The 11,746-nt window shown below is 44.1% G+C and overlaps 1 long non-coding RNA gene across 1 annotated transcript; it reads right to left on the bottom strand.

Annotated features, from left to right (window-relative positions):
• Window positions 1-7,231: 7,231 nt before the first annotated feature.
• Window positions 7,232-7,790, bottom strand: LOC124706128. The gene is made up of 3 exons (XR_007004283.1): window positions 7,723-7,790; window positions 7,510-7,652; window positions 7,232-7,390 (listed from the first exon to the last, which is right to left on the bottom strand). It is a non-coding gene; the product is annotated as an uncharacterized LOC124706128 (long non-coding RNA).
• Window positions 7,791-11,746: the final 3,956 nt, after the last annotated feature.

The following is an 11,746-nucleotide window of genomic DNA, read 5'->3' as shown; positions in this document are numbered from 1 at the left end:
GTGACGCGTTTGAATTCCGTCAGTCTAGAATTGTCATGGAGATCCTTTTTTGAACCGTTACAGCTGCCCCTGAAGTGTACGTATATGTTTTGTGTTAGATGAGATCTTGCATGATCATATCAAGGAGCCGCTCTTCATGGACAGTATTAGTTGTGGTTTGTTAGTCTGCCGGCAGCACCTTCTGAGCTGCAAAATAATTGAAGGCGTATCCAATCCCGTTGACTGGAACGCTGCATCAAGAAACTTCAGGCAATACTCTTGCCTACAAAAACATCTCAGTTTGCTAGATTTAATCAAAAAATATCTTGCAAATGTTGTATAGTATGTAGTGATGTACATACTGAAATCTGCTAGGAAGTATATTATACGGAAAAAAATGACCAAAATAGTTTGTTTTGTTGGAACAGAAATTTCAGCTATTGACCGTGCACAGGTTTTCTTATTTTGTAAATCGATTTGTCTCCCCGTTGACTGGAACGCTGCATCAAGAAACTTCAGGTAATACTCTTGCCACTACAGGAATGGGGCTATATGCCGAGGGCCGGGAACCCTCGGCGTAGCATGCTTTGGCCCTCGGCGTAGGCTATGCCGAGGGCCGCCCTCGGCATAGCTCCTCGGCGTGTAAGAGGGCCGCCCTCGGCATAGCTCCTCGGCGTGTAAGTCCCTCGGCAAAGGCACTATTGCCGTCGGCGTAGCCCGGCCCTCGGCGTAGCACGCTACGCCGACGGCAAAACCCTCGGCATAGACTTCTAAAAAATTCAAATTTCTCGTTTCCAAAAAAATTCAAAAAAAAAAAATTTGAAAAAAAATATTTTTTTCTATATGCCGACGGCAAAACCCTAGGCATAGACTTTTAAATTTTTTAAAATTTTAATTTCTTTTACACAATTTTTTTTTTTTTCTTTTTAAACTTCCTAGTCGGTCACCCATCCTCACACTACTCCAGCCTCAAGCACGCTTAACTTCTTGGTTCCATTCGGATGAGCTTCCATTATAGAATTGACACCTCTTGCCGATAATAATAGCATATCAACCCTATTAACCCTTGAACCGTGATGCACACTTCTTTATTTTTGAATCCCAAACAATTACTTAAGTAGACAACAATGAATATATATAAGTAATAATAATATTGAATTCAAATAAAAATAAAATGATTTTATTTTTTGGTCTTTTTTCTATTTAATATTGAATAATTAATATCTTTAAATCGGAAAATCAAAATTCCACAAATAATATGTCTAAATCGATCAGAAAAATGAGAGGAATCTAAATATAACATACATATCATCATTTGAACCTAAAAATTAGAGGAATACAAATATGACGCCCAATTTACCATGTGGCCAAAACAGCCCCCTCGCGAGATGCGAAATGGCCGTATCGGGCGGGCTGGTGCACCATTCGCCAACACGCTAAACGGACAAAAATTAGCACATAAAGTGATGCGTTATAGATATAAAAACATTTTTTGCGGAATTTATTGAGCGACGGAAAGTGTACCCCTAGTTCAAATCCGGTCAGTTTCCAGCGGATTCGACGGGACACCGCAGGAAGCCGCATGGATTCCCAGATACCTAGCGCGCACATATGACATGTGATATATGGTGCGAAGGCGGTGTCCTACCACTACGCGGAGGTCTCGCGCAATACTAAAATGCGCCCCATGTAGCTGCTTCACAAAATAAACCCGTTTTGGCACCCCGAAAATGAAAAAACCATCGCCCATCGGTCGGATTGGAATCCGCTCCCGGGGCCTTGCTTCCCATCCCGGGGACCACGCACATGCCAAATATGGCCTCGTTCCGACAAACTATGCGGTGTCACGGGCCGTTTCCTACTCATTTGCCCTAAAAGCCATAGAACTCCGGACGTGATAGCCCCTGTTTGTGAAGGGTTTTCCAAAATAATTGCCGTATCCTAATTCCGACTTTTGGAGTGGTTACTAGAACACATAAAATGACGCCATGCGGCTCCCCGGGATTTTCTGACTTTGTTTAAATTGTCATTTGGCCAAAACGGGCCCCCACGGAGATGCGGTATGTCCGTACCGGCGCGCTGGTGCACCCGTTTACCATCGCGCTAAACGGACAAAAATTGGCACATAAATTGATATGTCATAGACCTAAAAACATTTTTTGCGGAATTTATTGAGCGACGGAAAGTGTAGCCCTAGTTCAAATCCGGTCACTTTCCAGCGGATTCGGCGGGACACCGCAGGAAGCCGCATGGATTTCCAGATAGCTAGCGCGCACATATGGCATGTGATATGTGGTGCGAAGGCGGTGTCCTACCACTACGCAGAGGTCTCGCGCAATACTAAAATGCGACTTATGTAGTTCCTTGACAAAAAAAACCCGTTTTGGCACCCCGAAAATGAAAAAACCATCGCCCATGGGTCGGATTGGAAATCCGCTCCCGGGGCCTTGCTTCCCATCCCAGGGACCACGCACGTGCCAAATATGGCCTCGTTCCGACAAACTATGCGGTCTCACGGGCCGTTTCCTACTCATTAGACCTAAAAGCCATAGAACTCCGGACGTGATAGCCCTGTTTGTGAAGGGTTTTCCAAAATAATTGCCGTATCCTAATTCCGACTTTTGGAGTGGTTACTAGGACACATAAAATGACGCCATGCGGCTCCGCGGGATTTTCTGACTTTGTTTAAATTGTCATTTGGCCAAAAGGGGCCCCCACGGAGATGCGGTATGGCCGTACCGGGCGCGCTGGTGCACCCGTTTACCATCGCGCTAAACGGACAAAAATTAGCACATAAACTGATATGTCATAGACCTAAAAACAAATTTTGCGGAATTTATTGAGCGACGGAAAGTGTAGCCCTAGTTCAAATCCGGTCACTTTCCAGCGGATTCGGCGGGACACCGCAGGAAGCCGCATGGATTCCCAGATAGCTAGCGTGCACATATGGCATGTGATATGGGGTGCGAAGGCGGTGTCCTACCACTACGCAGAGGTCTCGCGCAATACTAAAATGCGCCCCATGTAGTTCCTTCACAAAAAAACCTGTTTTGGCACCCCGAAAATGAAAAAACCATCGCCCATCGGTCGGATTGGAAATCCGCTCCCAGGGCCTTGCTTCCCATCCCAGGGACCACGCACATGCCAAATATGGCCTCGTTCCGACAAACTATGCGGTGTCACGGGCCGTTTCCTACTCATTTTCCCTAAAAGCCATAGAACTCCGGACGTGATAGCCCTGTTCGTGAAGGGTTTTCCAAAATAATTGTCGTATCCCAATTCCATCTTTTGGATTGGTTACTAGGACACATAAAATGATGTCATGCGGCTCCACGAGATTTTCTGACTTCGTTTAAATTGCCATCTGGCTAAAACGGGAACCTGAGAACATATAAGAAAGTGATTGAATTGTTTCTGTGTTAACATGTTATTCTACATGATTCAAATATGCATGATTTTGACATAAACGGATAGAGGATGTTTTTCTGAACATTTTGATACCTCATACGCATTTTTCTAACATCATATGAATTAGTTATGATTTTTACAAAATTAGACAAATTTGAAAAATAGCTACGCAGAGGGTGGCCGTCGGCGTAGCCCTGTCTACGCCTAGGGCCAAAGATATGCCGAGGGCTGCCCTCGGCGTAGAGGTCGCTACGCCGACGGCCACGTTTCGCCAAGTGTTGAAAGGGCAGGCTGGCCTGGCCGGGCCATACGCCGACGGCCCCGACTTTTGGCCGTCGGCGTATAGCCTGGCCCTCGGCATAGCCTCCCATTCCTGTAGTGTGCCTACAAAAACATCTCAGTTTGCTAGATTTAATCGAAAATTATTTTTTTTTTTTGTGAAACACAAAATCGAAAAATATCTTGCAAATGTTGTATAGTATGTAGTGATGTACTTACTGAAATCTGCTAGGAAGTATATTTTACGGAAAAAATGACCAAAATAGTATGTTTTGTTGGTACAGCAATTTCAGCTATTGACCGTGCACATGTTTTCTTATTTTGTAAATCGGTTTGTCTCCACACAACTACAGGTTGATGCGTATATGTAAGAGTAAGCCCTGTGAACTCATGATTAACAGAGCCTAATTATTTCTCCTCCATAAAGTATAAACTGATCTTGATGTATACATTATTATCATGATCAATGAAATTATCGAATGTATGCAAGCCATGCACTTCCAGGCACCAGAGTTTTGAAACCCATCTTGGATATTGCATTCCACCTGATTTATAATTAATTCAACTTGCACCACGAATCACACATTTTGTTTGTGAACCTGATATAGTTACTGAAGTATTACAGCATCAGCAAAACAACATAAACTTGATACTAGGAAGCATAGGCGCAGCGGCACGCCGCGCCCGTGGTAGTTTGTGATGCAAGTAAGGTAGGCATAAGTTCCAAACAGAAGAAAAAGAGATGGTAACTATGCTCCTTCCTTCAAAAAAAAATGTAACTATGCTAATGCCTTTTTCAGATCCCACAAAATTTGCTGAGGATACAAAAAAAATTCCGGCTTGTTTGACCTAAATTATGATATTTCTGCACACACGGCCCCTTCTATATATAGTGGGTTGTTTTATTTATTTCCTGGACTGGTTTTGAATTTGTTTTTGTATTGGGAGTTGTATATAGAGCGCAGCTGGCTGCATCGTTTGTGATCGTCAATGCGGTGAATGCAGAGGTAGCATCGATGGTGGTGGCACTTGAGTGAATCAGTGGATTTAATACAGTAGCTGCTGACTATTAGTGTTTTGTATCTCACGGCACTGCTAATGAAATCTGGTAGATGTGAAAACTAAATTAACCGCATTGGCGTCATATAATTATATACAAACGTATGCCCCATGCTGTTTCATCCTAGCTAGTTGATGTTTTTTTTCCTGGAGCAGATATAAGTGATTGCCGTATCAGTAGATAGATGGCTAATAATTTGGTACATTTCATACCCAACAATACTGACAAATACACCTGCATCTTACTTTTAGATCAAACCTAACATATACGCGTAGTTCCCTTGAGTACATCAGGTTATCCATTTAGCTATCCATCATGCTTGATTAACCGTGTTGCAAAATTTGCCAAATGGTTGGTACAACATTAAACTATATATCCTAGGTGAGATCTGTATACCCTGAACGGGAAAAGAAGGCTTACAAAACTTTGTTTCGCATCACGCCTTGTGCATTTTGATCTTTTCTTACCAATGGAACATTAACATACCACAACCAGTACTTCCTCTCTGAACACTTTTTCAGGAGTGTCCTTTCATAATGGAAAATAGTGAACCTTGGAGAAAATTTGCATGAGACCATTGAGAAGCGGACAAATCGGCAAAACAACAGGCAGACACAGATCTGAATTTAGCATCTATAGACTCACTGCTCCAGTTTGCTGGTCCATAAACAACAACATATACCATATGGTAGGCAAAAAAAAAAAACTGAATATCTTAAGGCAGCATAGAATCAGATCATATCGGAGAAACTCCAGGTAGCACAAAAATGATGAAAAAGAACATTCAGACAATCACCTTGTCATTCTCTTATTCTCTTGATAGATCAAGCAACGCAAAATCAGATGTGAAGGATGTGTTCTTCTTCCATTGCATGCACAATCTGAAATATGCACACGGACATGGATAGACAGAGACGGTAACTTTTTGTTAGACAGTAAGCATCTAGTCCAGCTTATCTTCAAAAGAAAGATAAACTCAAATAGTAACGAAATAAGAGCATATCTGTTGTATCGGCCCGAGACAGAGGGACTTGCATAGTAGGATGAATGTCTCTCCTACCACGAACTGCATAAGGAACAAATACTAAGTAAGAAGCTCTCCCCCTCTCCCCAACTGCTCAACGACACTCTGATTCACATGTATTTCTAGCGTCATGTAGCATGACTACATGAGAATGGATGGAAACTTGTCAAATTATTTTACTGTTTGACCTTACTTACACATCGTCTTAAATTTTGAAGATTATAAGTACAGAAAATGTCAGAAAAAAGAATAATACAGTTATATGAGAAAAATGTTGGATAAAATATGACTCATAATAAAAATAACTGATTCACGATGAGAGTATTTCTAGCGTCATGTAGCATGACTACATGAGAATGGATGGAAACTTGTCAAATTATTTTATTGTTTGACCATACTTACACATCATCTTAAATTTTGAAGATTATAAGTACAGAAAATGTCAGAAAAAGAATAATACAGTTATATGACAAAAATGTTGGATAAAATATGACTCATACTAAAATAACTGATTCACAATAAGAGTAGTACATGCATTAGAGTACAATCATGAGAGTAGTACATGCATTAGAGTACAATCATCAAAAATTTCTACTATAAGCCATTTTTTTTTCTTCACTAATTTTCTAAAAGCTGGGGGGAGCGGTGGCCCCCCTGACTTGTACATAGCTACGCCACTGACAATCACCACAATTCCTTCAAGTATATGTTCTATAATTTCTCCGTCAATATACTGGAAAATATCAGGTAGGCTTACAACAAATAGGATATAACTTGGAAGATATAATTTTGCTACTGCCAAGAGAACCTACAAATTTAGCAAGTAGCACAGACATGTCAACAACTGCAACCTAGTTTCATGATATGCATGCTAATGCTATGTAGAGTAACCATCAACATACAATCTGATAGGTTAGCTCCCAGAACAGGCTGAACACCACCACCACCGAAGTGTCAAATCAGAGTGACTAACTTAAAAGGCTATGACCAGTGACATGGAAATTATTGTTAGATGAGCAAGACTAAGAAACCAACAACCGATTTCTAAGAACTCCATCAATCTTGGACAAATGAGTTATCCACATATTGATTCTATGCTTTCATGTGATTGGTTTCTTTCCTTTCTCCAATCTAAAGGTGAGTATCTGACCTCGAGAAGGGACGACGCTGGCGGGGAGGAACCAACCAGGTGCGGCCAGCACAACGACAGTCAGGTGCTTGGCTGCTTGCCTGTCAACGGGAAACAAACTAAAATAATTACACCAATGTAAACCTACTGTCCCATGTAGCCAAACTACTCAAACTTAAATAGCCACAACTCCTACATTTACGAATACGGAAACAATCAATTTCTTATTTGGACTGTGAGCATTTCATAGTTCATTGTAGCATCTGAAGTTCGTGTTGCAGCAGCATTACTAATAATATCAAAGAGTGCTAAATAACCAACCAAAGCACACCGGCAAAGTCCAACCTTTCAATCAAATTCCAAAGCAATTCATGAGGCAAGCTAGCCCAACAATTGCAACACCATTTTCTCGTCATGGCTCAGTATGATCCATACTTTCCTTATAGGGTTGACTTCTCTAGCTAGTGGTTGGAGGGACATGGGATGAAAGGTAAATTAAGGAGGATCTGATCTGCAATTCATAGAAGAAACTATGAAGAAAAGAAACAAAAGATATTGGACAAACATTGCAACTTTGCAGCAAAATCTATAATGGTGTATCTGGATCGGAAAACAAAAGAACATGGGAACCTTGAGTGTTTGCTGATATCAAACCTGACCACATCCATGCCAAGCTGGGTTCCAGGTCGTCCTCATGCTGGGAAGAAGAGGTGAACAGCGCCGGTGTACAGAAGGAAGGGAAGAGATGAATCATGTAGCATGACACACGGGCGCTGAAAAGCAAGAGATAAAGAGTGGGAGGAAAGAGAGAGATGGATAGATAGGAGTAACGGGAGCACAAACCGTAGTCAATCCTTCTGCTGCTCGCCGCCGTGCAGCCCCTCCGGTTCCTACTCAGGTTCATGTGCTATCCTCCCCCAGGCGTAGCCCCTACATAAAAGAATGAAGGTCAGCCACATGAGGAAGAAAGAGGAGAGGAGAAGACATCCCAGCAACAGCCAGCGACCTACTTTTCCTCGACGGATTCGTGCCCTCCCCTGCGGCCTTGAAGCCTGCCGCGGCCAGCCGCCACCGTCACTGCAGAAAGAAGATAAGATTAGGCAAAATAAGGAAGGGGATTGGAGAAGGCAGAACGACCCAGCGGACCACTATTCTTGCACCGCATCCCACTGAAGCCGTCCAGATGTGGCCGCTGCCGGTCGGCACGGAGCCGGGGACGCGTCGGTGACCAGACGACGGTGGCTTGCCACAGCATCGTCGCCACCCCAACTCCCTCCCGAGGTCGCGCGCCAGGAAGATAGTTGCGCGCTGCCGCCATCCTGAGGCCACCGAGGCGGCGGCCGTCGCCACCATCCCGGCCAGCCTTGAACTCCCAGCGGGCTGCTGCTTGCCGGCACGACACCGAGTCGGTCTCCACCGATTTTCCAGATGCCGCAAGCCCGCAATGTTGTTTGGATCCTATGCGCAGCCCAGCTCCCAGGGAAGCCATAATCCTCTTGGTCGCTCTTCCTACTCCTCGCTGGTCGCTTCTTCATCCTCGGACTGCTCGCGCAGAATCTCGGCCGGGGATCGACCGAGGAGGCACGGAGAGATTTGATGAAGAAGACGTGGGAAGGTTCGAGGGTGGGTCCCTTGCCGCTTTGTTCGGGGGTGGGTTCCTGCCGCTTTGACTACAACTCGTTTTGTCTGAAGCCCTGAACGGGAAGCCCGCTTTCGGTAGACGCGTAAAAAAGGAGTGAAAGGCTAAGAACCGGTAACCGGTAACCCTCCGGTCGAGATAAAAATGCAAAGAGAAAACCGCACGGGCGGTCCCTATTCTTTCCCCGCCTCTTCAGTTTAGTCCCTAATCTTTAAAATTGAATAAGTAGATCCTAAATCTTGTGGAAGTTGCTCACGCGAGGTCCTAAACGGGTCTGACCCGCGTTGACCCATGCCACGTCGGCCAGTGGGACCCAGGTAGGCAACCGCCCGGGCTGTAAACTTGCAAAAAGGCCCCTCACGGACAGACCAAACCATTTGCTGGTCCTATCGAGCTCAATACTGGCGGCCTGCGATTTGGGAGGCGACTGGCCGCGGTGGAGACGGAGCTGTCCGTGCGCGAGGCGAGGCGAACGGAGACGGGCGTGTGGCGGCGGCTTCGGTGACCGCAAGGATGGCGCCCGCGAGCAAAGGGCCACGGCTTCGTCCACCCAACGATCCTCCCGCGCGATACGGTAAGAACCCTAACCCTAACTCGCTGGTAGCTGTGTAGATTAGGTCCAATCGCTGGTAGATTAACACGAAATCCATCATATTTAGGGCCAGAAGAGGATAGGTTCACAGTCGAGATCAATTACGGTGGTTTTTTTGCGGATTTGGATCAGCAAAGACTTATGTTGATGGGACAGTGGCTAGATTTGATGAGTGTGATGCAGATACATGGTCTCCTTTGTGGCTCACAGATTTCATGCAACAGCTAGGTTATCATGATGCTCAAAAATACATGCTTTATTGGTTGCTCCCAGGAATGGATTTAGGCACAGGGCTTCGCATTATAGATTGCGATAGAGATACTATGAGCATGATTGCAGTTGTGCCGAAATTTCAGTACTTTCAGCTGTTTGTGCACCACAGTGACATGGAGTTTGACACTGGCCATATTGATGATGTGGTTATTAGTGGCTCCCCTGTTCTACCGGCTGTGTTGAGTCCTACATGCAGTAGATATGAAGGAGAGCAACATCGACAAGAGCCGAGAAGAAGCAGAAGAAACCTGATGGCAGAAGCAGAAGCAAATGGTGACAATGATAGTGATGATACTGAATGTGATGAAGACTGGGTAGACTCTGACAATGAGGTTGCCGAGGACGATGATGATCTGTATGAAGAATGGGTGGACGACAAGGGTGAGAATAAGAGAAGAAACAAATCAAAAATGGAGCAGGACAGTGATTATGACACAGAGGACTTGGAGGAGCTAGAAGGTTCAGATGTTGAAGAGGAGAAATCAGGAGATGAAGTGGTGATAGTTGACAAGCAAGGGAGGAAGAAAACAAAGAAGAAAGTGAAGGTGACAAGGTGGAGGCCATAAAACAAGAAAGGAGGAGTAGAGTTCAAGATTGGCATGGTATTCATGTCAGTCAAGGAATTAAGAGCAGCAATACAAGAGTATATCTTGCGGAACGAGTGGGAGTACACTATGTGAAGAATGATTTGCGAGAGAATAAGGTGCCGTTGTGAAGATGGTTGTCCTTGGTTTACGTATGCTGCTCCCGATAGTAGGCATGAAGCATTTGTGGTGAGGAAATATGTGGGGAAACATGATCGTGAGAGGGACCGGGTGGTAGGCCAGTTCACGGCTAAGTATCTAGCTTCTCATTATTTGGAGAAGTTTAGAGCCGACGACAAGATGTCACTCGAAGAACTTTGCTAAGATTATTGAGCAAGACTTCAACATGAGTGCAAGCAGAAGCAAGCTAGAAAGGGCTAGAAGGTTTGCTTTATTACAGATAAATGGAGATGAACTTGCACAATACAACCTGCTATGGGATTTTGCTGCTGAAATCGAAGATCCAACCCGAGCAAGCACAATGTTTGTAAATGCAAAGGCAGGCTTGTTTGAGAACTGTTACATGTCTCTTGATGCTTGTAAGAGAGGCTTATCGGCGAGGTTGTAGGCCTGTTATAGGCATAGATGGTTGCCATATGAAGAACATATTTGGTGGAGTGATGTTAGCAGCTGTTGGAGTGGACCCAAACGACTGCATTTTCCCAATTGCCCTTGCAATAGTTGAAGTGGAAGACACAAACAGCTGGAAATGGTTTCTGAGCACACAAAAGGAAGATCTTGGCATAGAGAACACAAGGCCATGGACAATAATAAGTGATAGACAGAAGGTATTGGTGTGTTGTTTGCTTGCTTCCTTGTGCATTTACTTGTGTGTTGTTTGTTTGCTTGCTTGTGCATTTACTTGTGTGTTGTTTGCTGCAGGGATTGATCAATGTTGTCAATGCACTATGGCCTGATGAAGCACACAGGTTTTGTGTGAGACATTTGCATCAAAACTTTGCCAAACATTGGAGAGGTGATATTTTCAAGAACAAACTGTGGAAAATAGCAAGAGCAACAAGAGAGGTTGACTGGAAGCAGTACATGGATGAGATGAAGGCACTGGACCAGGATGCATATGAGTATTTGGAGGCCATTGACCCCAGGCAATGGTGCAGGGCCTTTTTTGAAGATCTACCAAAGTGTGATCTGCTGTTGAACAACATATGTGAAGTGTTCAACAAGTAAGTACTGCCAAACTCATCCAGTAGCAGTAAATTTATCTGCCTGTTGTTACTTGTCTCAAGAACTTATTTACACAAGTAATTATTGTTACTAGGTACATACTTGATGCTAGAGAACTGCCTGTTGTTACTTGTCTCAAGAAGATCATGAATCAGTTAATGATACGATTTGTTAGCAAGAGGAAAGAAACTGAAGACATGTGTGGTACAATATGTCCCAAAATTAGGAAAAAGCTTGATAAGAACATAGATTTTGCAGATCAACTATGGAGCATCACCTGCTGCGGAACAATTATTCAAGGTAGAAGGTTTGCGTGGAGAGTATGAGGTCAACATTCAAAAATTTGAGTGCACATGTAGGGCCTGGCAGCTGTCAGGTATACCTTGCAGGCATGCTTGTGCAGTGTTCAAGCATGAAAGAATCAAGCCAGAAACAGTTGTGCACAAGTGCTATAGCATTGATGCTTTCAAAGCTGCATATGGCCAGGTCATCATGCCATGCAGTGATCCAAAGGTGTGGCCAAAGATGAATGGGCCTGCTATGCGCCCACCCAAATTTGACAAGCAAGTTGGCAGGCCTAGCAAGAAGAGAAGG

Source organism: Lolium rigidum, chromosome 4 (assembly GCF_022539505.1).
Source record: "Lolium rigidum isolate FL_2022 chromosome 4, APGP_CSIRO_Lrig_0.1, whole genome shotgun sequence".
Taxonomy (NCBI): Eukaryota; Viridiplantae; Streptophyta; class Magnoliopsida; order Poales; family Poaceae; genus Lolium; species Lolium rigidum.
The sequence above is the reverse complement of the archived record's forward strand: the minus strand, read 5'-3'. Positions and strand labels throughout refer to the sequence as shown.